The 15,846-nt window shown below is 41.5% G+C and overlaps 1 protein-coding gene and 1 pseudogene across 12 annotated transcripts in view; one reads left to right on the plus strand and one right to left on the minus strand.

Moving 5' to 3' along the window:
* Nucleotides 1-15,846, minus strand: part of LOC309663385 (uncharacterized protein) — a 349,815-nt gene that overhangs the window by 240,745 nt on the left and 93,224 nt on the right. The window lies entirely within an intron of this gene.
* On the plus strand, nt 1,726-15,827 carry LOC309663350 (endonuclease V pseudogene; annotated as a pseudogene). The gene has a single exon. The product of its transcript is annotated as an endonuclease V pseudogene (transcript).

The raw sequence follows: 15,846 nt of genomic DNA on the forward strand, positions 1-15,846 counted from the left end.
CAAACTTTTTTGTGTCTAAGAATCACTAGCATATTTGTTTTAAAATATAAATTTCTAGACCCCAGAAATTCTGATTCAATCTGGGTGAGGAGCAGAAATCTCTACTTTCAATAACTATCCTAGGTTGGTGGTCCTCAGACTTTAGTGTGTATCAGAATCACTCTGAGAGCTTGTTAAAACACAGATTTCTGGACCTCAGAATCTAGAGTTTCTGATTCATAGGTCTGGAGTGGGGCCTGAGTGTTTACCGAACAAGATCCCAGGTGATGCTGCTGCTGCTGGTTGGGGACCATGTTTTGAGAACCACAGTCTTAGGTGATTCTAAAATAACTGTGCCGGGCTTCCCTGGAGGCGCAGTGGTTGAGAATCTGCCTGCCAATGCAGGGGACATGGGTTCGAGCCCTGGTCTGGGAATATCCCACATGCCGCGGAGCAACTGGGCCCGTGAGTCACAACTACTGAGCCTGCGTGTCTGGAGCCTGTGCTCCGCAACAAGAGAGGCCCGCGCACCGCAATTAAGAGTGGCCCCCGCTCACCACAACTGGAGAAAGCCCTCGCACAGAAACGAAGACCCAACACAGCCATAAATAAATAAATAAATAAATTAAAAAAAAAAAAACCTTTAAAATAACTGTGCCTTGGCTACATTTGGAGCCATACTGATAAACTAATCACAATTCTGCAAATCAAGCTAAGCCTGTATGGCAGCCTGTGATAAAAGGGCTTGGCTTTCACAGGGGTGGAATAAAATAAACCTTTGTCCCTAGCTGTGGAAGCATCAATAATTTTCACCAACAATTTTAATAGGGTACTATTTTAATCTAAAATATCAGTTAAGGACCTAAAACCAATGCATGAAGAACAATATTTTCTTTTGACTTTCAGGTGTACATATAAAAATTTGTAAATTATTGTTACAGACTTCATTTAAAATAATTTATATATAAAAAAACAACTGGGGACTTCCCTGGTGGTGCAGTGGTTAAGAATCCATCTGCCACCGCAGGGGACACGGGTTTGAGCCCTGGTCTGGGAAGATCCCACATGCAGCAGAGCAACTAAGCCCACATGCCACAACTACTGAGCCTGCACTCTAGAGCCCGCGAGCCACAACTACTGAGCCAGTGTGCTGCAACTACTGAAGCCCATGTGCCTAGAGCCCCTGCTCCGCAACAAGAGAAGCCACCGCAATGAGAAGCCTGCGCGCCACAACGAAGAATAGCCCACGCTCGCTGCAACTAGAGAAAGCCCGCGCGCAGCGACAAAGACCCAACACAACCAAAACTAAATAAAATTTTTTAAAAAAACAAAAAAAAAAAAGAAGCACTTAAGAAAATCACTGTTTAATGGCTTGGGGTTTCGATAGAAAACTGATTCAGGGGTACAGCCTACTGGATAATTCTGAGATTGCAAAGGAAAAAATTGTCATGGGAATTTTAACACTTAATATCTTTCTTTTATGTATTAATTTCTTTCCATGTTTCTTTATAAGCATGGTATAATGGAAACATCATGAACTTTGGAGGTTCAAGATCTTTCTTTGCCTTGTGACTTTCCTTGCTATATGACCTTGGGCAAGTTACTCAAGCTTCAGGTTCCTACACTGTATAATGGGGTAACATAATAATTACTACCCAGCAGACCTATTATGAGAATTAGGAAATAAAACATTTAAATTTCCAGCATAATGTTGGACTTATTGCAGAAACTATGTCCTTTACACACACACACATACTAAACAAACATAAAAGAAAAAAACTCAGTTTCTGACCTTCTTTCTATACAAGTTCCCTAAACTTAATTCTGCTTTGAAGCAACATTTACCAGCACATGTGGGGACTCCATGTTGGTGTTTCGCTGCATTTTGACTTCTGATAGTTCTATGCTTTAATGAGTTAGGGAGGACCAGGCCGTGGAAGAGCCTCATCACCTTTTGCTGGTATTAAAACTTAATGATGGAGGGCCGCGCCATGGCCCGAAAGGCTGGGAGGCCTCCAGAGGAAACACTGTCGCTCTGGAAACGGGAGCAAGCCCTGTTGAAGACCCTTGTTGTGGACCGGGACATGGAGGCGTGGCAACGGGACCCCGCCTTTTCGGGCCTGCAGAGGGTCGGGGGCGTGGACGTGTCCTTTGTGAAGGGCGACAGTGTCAGCGCCTGTGCCTCCCTGGTGGTGCTCAGCTACCCTGAGCCCGAGGTGATGTATGAGGACTGTCGCATGGTGAGCCTCACAGACCCCTATGTGTCAGGCTTCCTGGTCTTCCGAGAGGTGCCCTTCCTGGTGGACGTGGTACAGTGGCTGTGGCAGAAGGAGCCCCACCTCATGCCCCAGGTCCTTTTTGTGGATGGAAATGGGGTGCTTCACCACCGAGGCTTTGGGGTGGCCTGCCACCTTGGTGTCCTCACAGACCTGTCCAGCATCGGGGTGGCCAAGAAACTCCTGCAGGTGGACGGGCTGGAGAACAACGCTCTGCACAAGGAGAAGATACGGCTCCTGAAGGCTGGAGGAGACTCATTTCCTCTGATGGGAGGTTCCGGGACCATCCTGGGCATGGCGCTGAAGAGCCACGACCACAGCACCAAGCCCCTCTGTGTCTCTGTGGGCCACAAAATGAGCCTGGAGGCAGCCATGCGCCTGACCCATGGCTGCTGCAAGTTTCGGATTCTGGAGGCCCTGCACCAGGCTGACATCCACTCCCCAGACTACATCCGCAGGACCCTGGGAGTCCAAGGGGCCCCTGCCTTGCGGCCGAAAGGAGCAAGAAGGCACAGAGGCCAAAGCTGTGCCCCCAGGGAGTCTCAGAAGAGCCCACAGATTTAGAAATTATCCACTGACTTTCTGCCATGGGGCTTGAGAGTTTGTTCCCTCTCACATAGCCTCTCATACACTTTCCTTCCACCCATCTTCTCATTTTCATTGAATCAGAATTCAATGTCTGCGTTATTCTTTCTTTGCACATACTACTCATAGCTGAGTAATGTAATGTAATTACATCCCCTTTTTTGTACAACCTCTTGCTTTTCCTGCACTTGATAATTGCCTCATGTTTTGGGTTTGGTTTATTTTCTCCGTATTCATTACTTATTCCCAAACCCTGCAATGGAAATATAAATCTCTTTTTGGTACATTAAAAGCATCAGGCCATCTTGAATTTATTTTTTTCTTGGAGCCTGTGGTAGCCAGCTTCCAAGATGGCCTCCTGGGGCTGGTGTAGCCCTATGGCCACACTGAACCTGGTCCATCTGTATGACCAATGGAGGTGTGGGTGTGTGAGGGTGTGTCACTTCTGATACTAGGCCTAAAACACATTGGGACTTTTGTCTTGATGGTGCCCCCTCCTTCTCTCTCCCCCCTCATCATTCACTTCGAGAGAAGTCAGCTGCTGTGTTGTAAACTGCTCTGTGAAGTCCACATGGCAGAGAACTGAGCCCACCTGCCAGTCACCATGTGAGGGAGTCATCTTGGACAGCCTCCAGCCCTGCTCAAGCCTTTAGATGCCCCAGCCCTGGCTGTCATCTGACTGCAACCTCAGGAGAGACCCTGGGACAGAACCACCTAGCCAGTCTGCTTCCAGGATCCTATCTCACAGTTTCTGAGTATCTCACCTTTGTTCTGGAATAATATTTTTATGCAGCAGAACATAACTAATACAGAGCCACTCCTCCCATAAAAAAAAACAATAAATAAAAACTTAATGATAAAATGAAGCATCTCAGCTAAATACTTTCCTGTAAAAAAATTGTTTAAGTAGAAACCATACTCAGTGCCTTCAGTCAATTAATTCCCTCTGTTCATTCTCAGAGAAGACACTTATAAATTGATCCTTATCTAAGATAAACAACAGAAAATGAGATCACATTAATGTCAAGGCCCAAATTGTGATGTTTCTGGACATGCTTAGGAACTCATATCTTGAGTTCTTCAAATCTCCCTGTGATTCGTGGAGTGTCCGTGGTGGTCTCAAGTGTGCTTGGAAATGGGTTCACTCATGTTTTTGGCTCTGGCTTCCTGGTCAAGCAATCCAGAGCTGTGATTCAGAGATCTCCTGTTGGGCCCGGGGATCTGCATTAAAACAAGTACTCCAGGAGATTCTGATGAAAGGCATCCTTTTTTTTTTTTAAACATCTTTATTGGAGTATAATTGCTTTACAATGGTGTGGTAGTTTCTGCTGTATAACAGTGAATCAGCTATATGTATACATATATCCCCATATCCCCTTCCTCTTGCATCTCCCTCCCACCCCCCCCATCCCACCCATCTAGGTGGTCACAAAGCACCAAGCTGATCTCCCTGTGCTATGCGGCTGCTTCCCACTAGCTATCTATTTTACATTTGGTAGTGTATATATGTCCATGTCACTCTCTCACTTCGTCCCAGCTTACCCTTCCCCCTCCCCATGTCCTCAAGTCCATTCTCTACGTCTGCATCTTTATTCCTGTCCTGCCCCTAGGTTCTTCACAAACTTTTTTCTTTTTTTAGATTCCATATATATGTGTTAGCATACAGTATTTGTTTTTCTCTTTCTGACTTACTTCACTCTGTATGACAGACTCTAGGTCCATCCACCTCACTACAAATAACTCAATTTCGTTTCCTTTATGGTTGAGTAATATTCCATTGTATATATGTGCCACATCTTCTTTATCCATTCATGTGTTGATGGACATTTAGGTTGCTTCCATGTCCTGGCTATTGTAAATAGTGCTGAAATGAACATTGTGGTACATGACTCTCTTTGAATTATGGTTTTCTCAGTAATGGGATAGCTGGGTCATATGGTAGTTCTATTTTTAGTTTTTTAATGAACCTCCATCCTGTTTTCCATAGTGGCTGTATCAATTTACATTCCCACCAACAGTGCAAGAGGGTTCCCTTTTCTCCACACCCTCTCCAGCATTTATTGTTTCTAGATTTTTTAATGATGGCCATTCTGACTGGTGTGAGGTGATACCTCACTGTAATTTTGATTTGCATTTCTCTAATGATTAGTGATGTTGAGCATCCTTTCATGTGTTTGTTGGCAATCTGTATATCTTCTTTGGAGAAATGTCTATTTAGGTCTTCTGCCCATTTTTGGATTGGGTTGTTTGTTTTCTTAATTTTGAGCTGCATGAGCTGCTTGTATATTTTGGAGATTGATCCTTCGTCAGTTGCTTCGTTTGCAAATATTTTTTCCCATTCTGAGGGTTGTCTTTTCATCTTGTTTATGTTTCCCTTTGATGTGCAAAAGCATTTAAGCTTCATTAGGTCCCATTTGTTTATTTTGTTTTTATTTCCCTTTCTCTAGGAGGTGGGTCAAAAAGGATCTTGCTGTGATTTATGTCATAGAGTGTTCTGCCTATGTTTTCCTCTAAGAGTTTTATAGTGTCTGGCCTTACATTTAGGTCTTTAATCCATTTTGAGTTTATTTTTGTGGATGGTGTTAGGGAGTGTTCTAATTTCATTCTTTTACACGTAGCTGTCCAGTTTTCCCAGCACCACTTATTGAAGAGGCTGTCTTTTCTCCATTGTATATTCTTGCCTCCTTTATCAAAGATAAGGTGAACATGTGTGCATAGGTTTATCTCTGGGCTTTCTATCCTGTTCCACTGATCTGTATTCCTGTTTTTGTGCCAGTACCATACTTTCTTGATTACTGTAGCTTTGTAGTATAGTCTGAAGTCAGGGAGTCTGATGCCTCCAGCTCTGTTTTTCTTTCTCAAGATTGCTTTGGCTATTCGGGGTCTTTTGTGTTTCCATACAAATTTTAAGATTTTTTGTTCTAGTTCTGTGAAAAATGCCAGTGGTAGTTTGATAGGGATTGCATTGAATCTGTAGATTGCTTTGCATAGTATAGTCACTTTCACAATGTTGATTCTTCCAATCTAAGAATATGGTATATCTCTCCACCTGTTTGTATCATCTTTAATTTCTGTCATCAGTGTCTTACAGTTTTCTGCATATAGTTCTTTGGCTCCTTAGGTAGGTTTATTCCTACGTATTTTATTCTTTTTTGCTGCAGTGGTAAATGGGAGTGTTTCCTTAATTTCTCTTTCAGAGTTTTCATCACTAGTGTATAGGAATGCACGAGATTTCTGTGCATTGATTTTGTATCCTGCTTCTTTGCCAAATTCATTGATTAGCTCTAGTAGTTTTCTGGTAGCATCTTTAGGATTCTCTATGTATAGTATCACATCATCTGCAAACAGTGACAGTTTTACTTCTTCTTTTCTGATTTGGATTCCTTTTATTTCTTTTTCTTCTCTGATTGCTGTGGCTAAAACTTCCAAAACTATGTTGAATAACAGCGGTGAGAGTAGGCAACCTTGTCTTGTTCCTGATCTTAGTGGAAATGGTTTCAGTTTTTCACCATTGAGAACGATGTTGGCTGTGGGTTTGTCATACATGGCCTTTATTACGTTGAGGTAAGTTCCCACTGTGCCTACTTTCTGGAGGGTTTTTATCATAAGTAGGTGTTGAATTTTGTTGAAAGCTTTTTCTGCATCTATTGAGATGATCATATGGTCTTTATCCTTCAATTTGTTAATATGGTGTATCACATTGATTGATTTGCATATATTGAAGAATCTGTGCATTCCTGGGATAAACCCCAATTGATCATGGTGTATGATCCTTTTAATGTGCTGTTGGATTCTGTTTGCTAGTATTTTGTTGAGGATTTCTGCATCTATGTTCATCAGTGATATTGGCCTGTAGTTTTCTTTTTTTGTGACATCTTTGTCTAGTTTTGGTATCAGTGATGGTGGCCTCATAGAATGAGTTTGGGAGTGTTCCTCCCTCTGCTATATTTTGGAAGAGTTTGGGAAGGATAGGTGTTAGCTCTTGTCTAAATGTTTGGTAGAATTCGCCTGTGAAGCCATCTGGTCCTGGGCTTTTGTTTGTTGGAAGATTTTTAATCACAGTTTCAATTTCAGTGCTTGTGATTGGTCTGTTTATATTTTCTCTTTCTTCCTGTTTCAGTCTCAGAAGGTTGTACTTTTCTAAGAATTTGTCCATTTCTTCCAGGTTGTTCATTTTATTGGCATATAGTTGCTTGTAGTAATCTCTCATGACCCTTTGTACTTCTGCAGTGTCAGTTGTTACTTCTCCTTTTTCGTTTGTAATTCTGTTGATTTGAGTCTTTTTCCTTTTTTTCTTGATGAGTCTGGCTAATGTTTTATCAATTTTGTTTATCTTCTCAAAGAACCAGCTTTTAGTTTTATTGATCTTTGCTATCATTTCCTTCATTTCTTTTTCATTTATTTCTGATCTGATCTTTATGATTTCTTTCCTTCTGCTAACTCTGGGGTTTTTTTGTTCTTCTTTCTCTAATTGCTTTAGGTGTAAGGTTAGGTTGTTTATTTGAGAGTTTTCTTGTTTCTTGAGGTAGGATTGTATTGCTATAAATTTCCCTCTTAGAACTTCTTTTGCTGCATCCCATAGGTTTTGGGTCATCATGTTTTCATTGTCATTTGTTTCTAGGTATTTTTTGATTTCCTTTTTGATTTCTTCAGTGATCTCTTGGTTATTTTTAGTAGTGTATTGTTTAGCCTCTATGTGTTTGTATTTTTTACAGTTTATTTCCCTGTAATTGATATCTAGTCTTATAGCATTGTGGTCGGAAAAGATACTTGATTCGATAAGGGATCCATTTTTTAACACAGTGTGAAAAAAATCTTGCGTTAGGAGCACTGCCCTGAGATCCAGCAGAAATCGGTTGTTCTGCTCCCACTTGCTGTAACTACTGGAATAGAATTGAGCAATACTCTACATTCAGTGAGAACTCTTCACTGATTAAGTAGAATATCACTTATAATGGCCAGGGGGCACTGTGGTTCAAGTTAAGTGTCCTTTTGATTCTAGTGTGGCAAACCACAGTGATTTATGAGGCTCTTGCTGCAGTAAAAGACCACTACTGAAGGGGACACTATTCCTTCCTCCTTATCTGCTGCCCCAGCGTTATAGAGCCAGATTGTTGAAGTTAGCCTGGGATTCAGCACAGTGTTGCACAAAGAAGGCATTCAATAAATATGTATTAAATGGAATCTTTGTGGTGTTATACTACCAGTTATATCAATTGGTTAGTTTAATTGGAGTTTAACTGGAAGATAAATTTATTTGGCTTTGTAGTCATGACTAAGAAGTCATTCCAAGACTTGGGTTCCCATCCAATGTAGCTCTACTCCAGGTAACTGAGGACTAAGAGTTTTGGAAAGTTTGTGCCCTGATGTGTATTTTCCAGATACAGTTTTGGCTACACACAGTTCATTTATGGTAGCTTATCAAAAATCACATTCCATCAACATTGTAGAGTTAGACTAGGGTTTGGGTGAGGTTCATGTGAAGAGGAAATTAATTAGGACTCAATGTTTTGAGTAATTATATGGGGATTAGACAGGTACTGTTATTAATGGCCAAGTGTTAGAGAATAGTGTTGGTAGGGTTTCTTTTTACCTTGGGCAATACTTATTAGTGTTCTTAAAGTAATGTGGACTGACTTACACAGGTCACATGATAATTATCCCTTACTCCTAATCAGTAAATATGTATTGCTTCACTCTTAATGGCTCTAAAAAGTCTGTAGGTCATGGATGATAGTGCCTTGTCTCTCAGGGTCACAATAATACAGAATTATTAACTTTTATTTTCTTTCCCAAGTCAGGAATCTGTGAGAGTGATGCCACTCAGATAAACTCTGACTTGGGCTTCCCAAGAACCCATTTGGAAAAATGCTAGCCTACAAAAACTAAGAATGAATTTTAAAAAAGCAGTTTGATGAAAAAACGATGGTTTTAATCTATTTTTAAAAAGTTTAATAAGCTTTCACCATATTCTCCTATTTGCTATGAATTTTAAACCACATACATTTATTACCTACTTTAAATCATTGTTAATAAAGATATATAATTATAGAGATATTGTTTATAGAGTATTTGCTTTTAGGAGTAAATGCTCAGAATTATGCAACCATAGAAATAAAAACTTTTTATTGAGCCTAGTATGAGAATTAGGTATTATGCTATTCTAGGTTCTTCCTATGCCATCTAGTGGGAGACTCAAATGGTTTTATCTGAGTTTTGTGTAGATTATTTACCATCAATTTTTCCAACTTTTCATTTGTAGCAAATCAACTACATTATATCTGGTAAATGGTACATTTAACAAATTATTGGTTGAAAATAAAACTAAAGCAGATGAAACAAAGTGTAAACCCTGCCTTATGTTAAAAATAACTTTACGACAGGATATGTTCACGTTTCCAGCTCACATCACTAATGACACCAGTGGGAGATTCCACGGTTACAATATAGGTCATTACTGCTATTGGTAGATCATTATATTATGGTATGATGACACATCCTGATTTCTTCAGCCAAGAATATCCTAAGGACAGAATTCCTGACTTAATAGTCTATAATGCCTTTTCACAAGCTATTTCCTGTCCTTCCTCTCCTCTGCCTTTCCCCCTTCTCTGTACAATGAATTCTGACTCATCTTTCAAAAGTCCTCTAATATCATGTCCTTTGTGAAACTTGCCTTTTGTCATAGTCTGCTTGCATACAACACACAGACACACAGACGAAAAGACACACCCACAGGACTAACTGGTCACTCCTTTTTGCATCCAGAGTACCTTGTTCTCACACTTCTGCTACCACATTAACTATTATGGTTTTCACAGGTAGAGCAGTTTGATGACAAGGATTGTGTCTTCTTCATCTTTGGATTAGACACCATGAGTGAATGAATGAATGAATGAATGAACAAAAGTCTTTATATAGTCAATACTACTGCTCATTTCTCTCACTTGGTTGGTTACAGAACCACTCATATTCAATTCTCAGTGACTGGGCTAGAAACAGAGAATTACAGAGTATATGAGAAAGGAAGAGACAAGGGCATGGATGGGAGAATAGGAAGTGACGGATCAGCAGAAATAGCTTTTCAAGGGATATTTAATGAGCTTCTCCTTTCTTTACCTTCTCCCTTCACCCTCAATCTTCTTCTTCCCTATGATTGATGGGACAAACTATCTCACAGCTGGGGATTTGGCTTAGTTCCACTTGCACATGCTTATGGATGGCAGTGATGATCACAGAGGACTCAAGTGCTAATAATGGCAGTCGGAAGTGAAGGAACAAACTACAGGACTTCCCCTAAAACATAATATGTATTCACATGCAAAGCCTGTCTTTTGGGACCAGCTCCAGGTATCTGACCTTTCTAGGGGTTCTCTTTTACTGTCCCCAGGTAGACACAGGGCTCCTCCCATGACCATGTTCCAAATGAAATAGCCACCCTTCCTGGGGCCCATGGGGAAAACTATCATAGGCTGACCACTCCGGGCTGACAAAGCAGCTTCATCTCCAAGCCCTACAGCATTACTAGTGTGGTCTAATCCTGTTAGAGAATCATTGTTCCATCTGCATTGAGTATCTGTGATTGGACTGCAAACCTCCTAAGATTAAGGGCCGTATCTAATGCTTCCCGATTGAACTCGTACAACAGTGAAGCAAAGGTCTTAAAGTAAAACCCTGATATATATACTCTCTTTGGTTAACTGATAAATAAATGACCAACTATCATACCTTTTCCCCCTTTTTTCACATCTACTCATCTCTCTCTTTCATTCATATTACTTCTCTTTCCTGTACCTTGTCCGTCTTTCACAGGGCATTATTTTTCAAAGGTCCTAGTTACTCAACTCTGTCAGAGGCACCATGGCAAGTGAAGCCCAGTGCAGAATGAGATAGACAGAGTCCTGCCCTGAGACACTGACACTGAGTAGACCCACATTCAGAGGACACAGAGGGGAAAGGAAGCAATAAACATAAATCCTGTCAGAGCTGTTATGGTCATAAAGCGTGTTGTAACCATGCTCCAAATCAAGGTCAGCCCAGAACTAACAGAAACCCTATGATTAGCACCATCACCTTATTTCCCAACTGCAGACATGAAAGACACAATCCTTCTCTAGCTGTCCTCCAGCATAAGAATAAGAAAAGTAAATCAAACCCATGTGAGGTTAAAATTGCCATTTTTCATGTTTACAAGTTTCTTTTTATCAAGTTGTCAGTTGTTCAGGCTGAGAGAGTGTAGGCCAAGTTTTTCTTTTAGCATCAACACATGAAATATATGTGGGGTCTTTAGAGTATGGATGAGACCACAAGTGATAAATAATGTGGTCTAAGGGCCACAGCTGGATCGTTCAGAGCGAACTGAGTTGACTAAGAGAACTGTAAGCAGAGGAGATTTTTGAGAGTTCTGGTCTCCATCTGAAAAAATGGAATCTGTTTTTTCAATGAGTTCAAGCTGCAAACCACACAATCCTAGGTTTTGCTCTACTGGTACACCCAACATCCAATCCATCCATATACCTTGCTGGTTTCAGAGAAAATTCTTCCAAAATATACCTAGTACCTCCACTTTACACCACTCCGATGCCGCCAACCAAATCTAAGTCATCATCAGTCCCATTAGGACTACTTAACTGGTCTCCCTGCTCCCACCTTTGCTGCCACCCCCTAGCACTTCCAAGCTATTCTCCATACAGCAGCCAACATGATCCTAGCAAAGCGTAAATCATGTGACTTGCATTGTTTAAGATAACAGTAGCTACTGTAACAAGGAAACCCCCAAATCTGAGTAACATGCATTTTATTTCTAGCTCACCTAATAGTCCCATATAAGAGTTCCTTGTCAGTGCCAGGCGGGGACAGGGCAAAGCACAATTATCTTCAATACATGAAGTTAACATCCATCTAGCTGGTAGAAGGGGGAAGAGAGAATGAAGCAGGCACATCTACTCCTTTGATACTTTTGCCCAAGAGTGATGCATAAATTGCTCCTGCTCCCATTCCAATGGCAAGAATTCATCCATGGCCTCTCTTGATGCAGAGAGATGCTCTGGCTGGGCAGCTGCTTCCCTTCAACAACTCCACAACTCTACAGCTCTTTAGTGGGCAGCTGCCATCTGTTAAAATGTAAGGCAGGGATTATTACTCATCTCTTCTTACAACTGACCTGGAGCTTTCTGTCTAACTAAATGAAATATGCAAAGCCTCTGGATCCCCATGATCTGGCCCTCTCCGTCTCTCTTGTCTCCTTGTGCTCCAGCCTCGCCAGCCTTCATTCTGGTCCTTGCTTATTCCCATCTCAGCAGTTGCTGTTCTCTATGCTTAGAATATTCCTTCACTAGATCTTCATAAAACAGGCTGCTTTTCATCATTTAAGCAGATATGAAGTGGGACCCAGGAATCTGCACTTTAACAGGCACCCCCAGGTGACCCTGATGCAGCTGGTCAATGGCCCATGTTCTGAGAAGCACTAGCACAGTGGTTAAGAATACAGATTCCAAGATAGAGACACCTGAGTTCAAACACTGCTGAGACCCTTATCAATCTATAACTTTGGGCAACTTACTTGCCCTCTCTAGTTGAGAATGGCAGCTTCTAGGGATGGAAGTGGTGCAAGGGGAAGGGGAACAAAGTTGTAAAGAGACTCAAAGCCCTAGATGTGGTTAAGAGATGGATGTCTCAGGTAAAATGTGTGTTCAAGGAACACTAACGTGAAAGGGAGAGATGGAGCAGCAGTGAAAAGGTGGCAAAGGGTAAACTTTGATTCCTCGATGCTCATTTGCTAGTAGCTGGGAGCCATTCTTTTATCCACAGGTACCACCTGCACATGTGCTCGTTCTCTCTTGTGCATATACTTTCCACGTGCTTCCATACAAAGTCCCTTTGACTCTCCATACCGAAGCCATCCACATCCCTACATTATAAACTGACACCTGACCTAGTTTGAGTATAATTAAAATTCCATGCAGGTAAAGTGGATCCCGGTCTTGTGGGGGCTAAAGCTGATATTATTTGGTTGATCCTTTTTAAGAAAAAGAATATAAAATTACAAATAGAGAGTTAGGTACAAAACTGAATATTTATAGGATAAGAAAAGGATTCTTGACAAATTACAGGAGGCTTGGAAGTCCAGATCCTTTTTTTCTGACTTCTCTAGGCAGTTTACCAGAAAAGTTTACATAGAAATGCAATCTGACTTCTCTCTCCACTTAGAACATTCTCAACCCCCAATGCTCACAGAGATCCAAGCAAGCAAGAGGTCTTAAGCTTTGGCTTCAATTACTTCATAGAAAGCCTGCCTTTCTGTCTAGGCATTTCTCTTCTGCTCCAAGATGGGGAAACTAATACTTAACTAAAATGAAGGACTTCTACATGCATGTCCTCCTTTCTATAAAATTACTATGTGCCCTTTCCTTGAAGGTGGTGGGCACTAAACACTGACCATCAGGAAAATCCCTGCAGAGAGCTGTAACCTTGGCAGGCATGGGCTCATGGTGGTTAGCAGAGGGTTGAGGCCCTGAGCTCTTCCAAGACACATTGCTGCATTCCTAACAGTACAAATACTGCTCAAGCACCAGCCATACCTTAGAAAAGAATTTACTTTCTGTGGTTTCTTCCATTAGCCCCTCCGGACTCAGTCTCTCCTCAGCTCCACCCTGCTCTGTGCCCCAGGAGGCTAACCCATACAGATGTCAGCCTACTCCCTTCCTGCCCAGCTCATTGTCAGGTTTAGCAGTGGGAGGCACCAGCAGAAGAGTGAGGTTGGGCTATTTCTTCCCCTGGCTCTCTTGCTGTGCATTGGCTGCAAACTTTCCTTTCAGGCAGTCCTCTCCGTATAACCACCCTCTCCAGGGTCTGAAACAGCTCCATCCCTTGATCTTCAGGCCTGGGGTGGTAAAGGTTCCCATTACACAAGTCCTGGGGGACTGCACCATACCTTGTTAGTTTCTGTAAACCCTGCCCACACTTTTGTAAGCAGCTCCTTTATTAAACTCTCCTCAAAATACCCAGTTTGACTGCTTGTCTGTTTCTGCTTGGACCCTGACTGATATCATGTTACAATTAATAAGGAGGAGAAAAGGCCTTCAGAAACTTTTGCTGGGGGCCCAGAATTAATAATAGGTAAGGATAAGTAAAAAGCAGTAGCTGACACTGAACACACCAGCCAATGGATGTGACAAAATGACAGTCATAACAAGCATGTCTGTCTTCCTTTCCTCCTGGCGGTGAGGGGCGGGGGGCGGTGCTGGGAAAGTAGTCCCCGGGGAAGAAGATCAGAGCGCAGCATCACGGCTGTTAGGACCTGAATTCACTGTCCACACACCACATGTTCCTCCAGTCAGAAAGGACATTTTAAGATAAAAGAAACCATTCTATTATTAGTTAGTCGGGTTACTGAATATCCTCTGCTTGAATACTTGCAAAGATGGGAAACATTACTTTATAATAGCCCATTCTGTTACAGGGGCACATCTAATTGTCAGAACATTACATTCAGCAAGATCTGCTTCCCTCTAACTTTCCATGGGTCTACTTCTTTCTTTTGAACAATTTAGAGCCAAGTGTGATCTTTCTTCCATTGGCAGATGTTCGAGGAGAGCTGCCATGTCACCGTAACTCCCTAGGTGGAGGCACCATTGGCACATTTTTCACCACACTGGTGTCTTGAATGACCTCCAGTTCATCAATGCTCCTATGAGAACCCAGTGTCCAAAAATGGCCGTAACACTCTAGGAAGACTTTTGCTTGAAATAACCATACAACACTCAACCAGGTTTTTCTCATCAATCCTCCCCTACCCCTCAAAACATTTTTTCTCTTACTTCTGAGACACATTTAAAATTAATCCTCTCTCTTCACACCCATAGCTGTTACCTCATTTAACTATACTAAAATTATCTTCTTCTCTCACATCATTTCCTATTTCAAATGCCCCTTTTATAGCTACCAATGGTTTTTTCTGTAAGATTCAAGTTTCTTGATTTTATTGTTACCTCCTGACCCCAATCATTTTTACTGCTTCCTGATTTTCTTGTTCTCCTTTCTCCTCCACAACTTTGTTCCCTGTCAGCCCCACTGAATATACTACTGATTTCACACTGAACTTTGTTGGAAATGTTCAGCCCATTTTCATCCTTTCCTCTTTTAGAAATCCCCTTTATATAACCACCTCATGTTTAAAATTTAAAGGAAACACACACACACACACATACACTCGAAATCCCAATGATCTTTTCTCCTTCAAAGTTCATGAACATCCCATTTTAGCACTTTGATCTCATTCTCTGAGTTAAATACTAATGTCAAGGATAAACTGTTAGAACCAAAATCATGTCTTAGAATGTTTCATGAAAATTCCAAGCCCTTTATATTGATAATTATGTAAAACCTATAGAACTTGAAGTAACATTGAAATAACACTTGAAATAATATTGGTTGACAATCATTTCACTGAAAGATGTATTATAATAATTCAAATTACATATAAAGTTCTCATTAAATTATTTGTCACATAGGAATCACTTAGCTTTACTTCTCACTGTGAGGGAAGCCTACAGTTCAGGTCCCTGAGCTTTGATGAAAATCTGCTCCATGCCCTTGTTTTAAAGGATGGGATTGAGGGGCTTCCCTGGTGGCGCAGTGGTTGAGAATCTGCCTGCTAATGCAGGGGACACGGGTTCGAGCCCTGGTCTGGGAAGATCCCACATGCCGCGGAGCTACTAGGCCCGTGAGCCACAACTACTGAGCCTGCGCGTCTGGAGCCTGTACCCTGCAACAACAGAGGCCGCGGCAGTGAAAGGCCCGCCCACCGCGATGAAGAGTGGCCCCTGCTCGCCACAACTAGAGAAAGCCCTCGCACAGAAACGAAGACCCAACACAGCCAAAAATAAATAAATAAATAAAAATAAAATTTATTAAAAAAAAAAAAAAAAGGATGGGATTGAGTTAAATATGCACTTGCTATCTATACCTGTGCAGATCTCTGGACACAAACCAAGTTTTAAAAAAA

This window comes from Balaenoptera physalus (genome assembly GCF_965194825.1).
Source record: "Balaenoptera physalus genome assembly, chromosome: 6".
In the NCBI taxonomy this organism is placed as follows: Eukaryota; Metazoa; Chordata; class Mammalia; order Artiodactyla; family Balaenopteridae; genus Balaenoptera; species Balaenoptera physalus.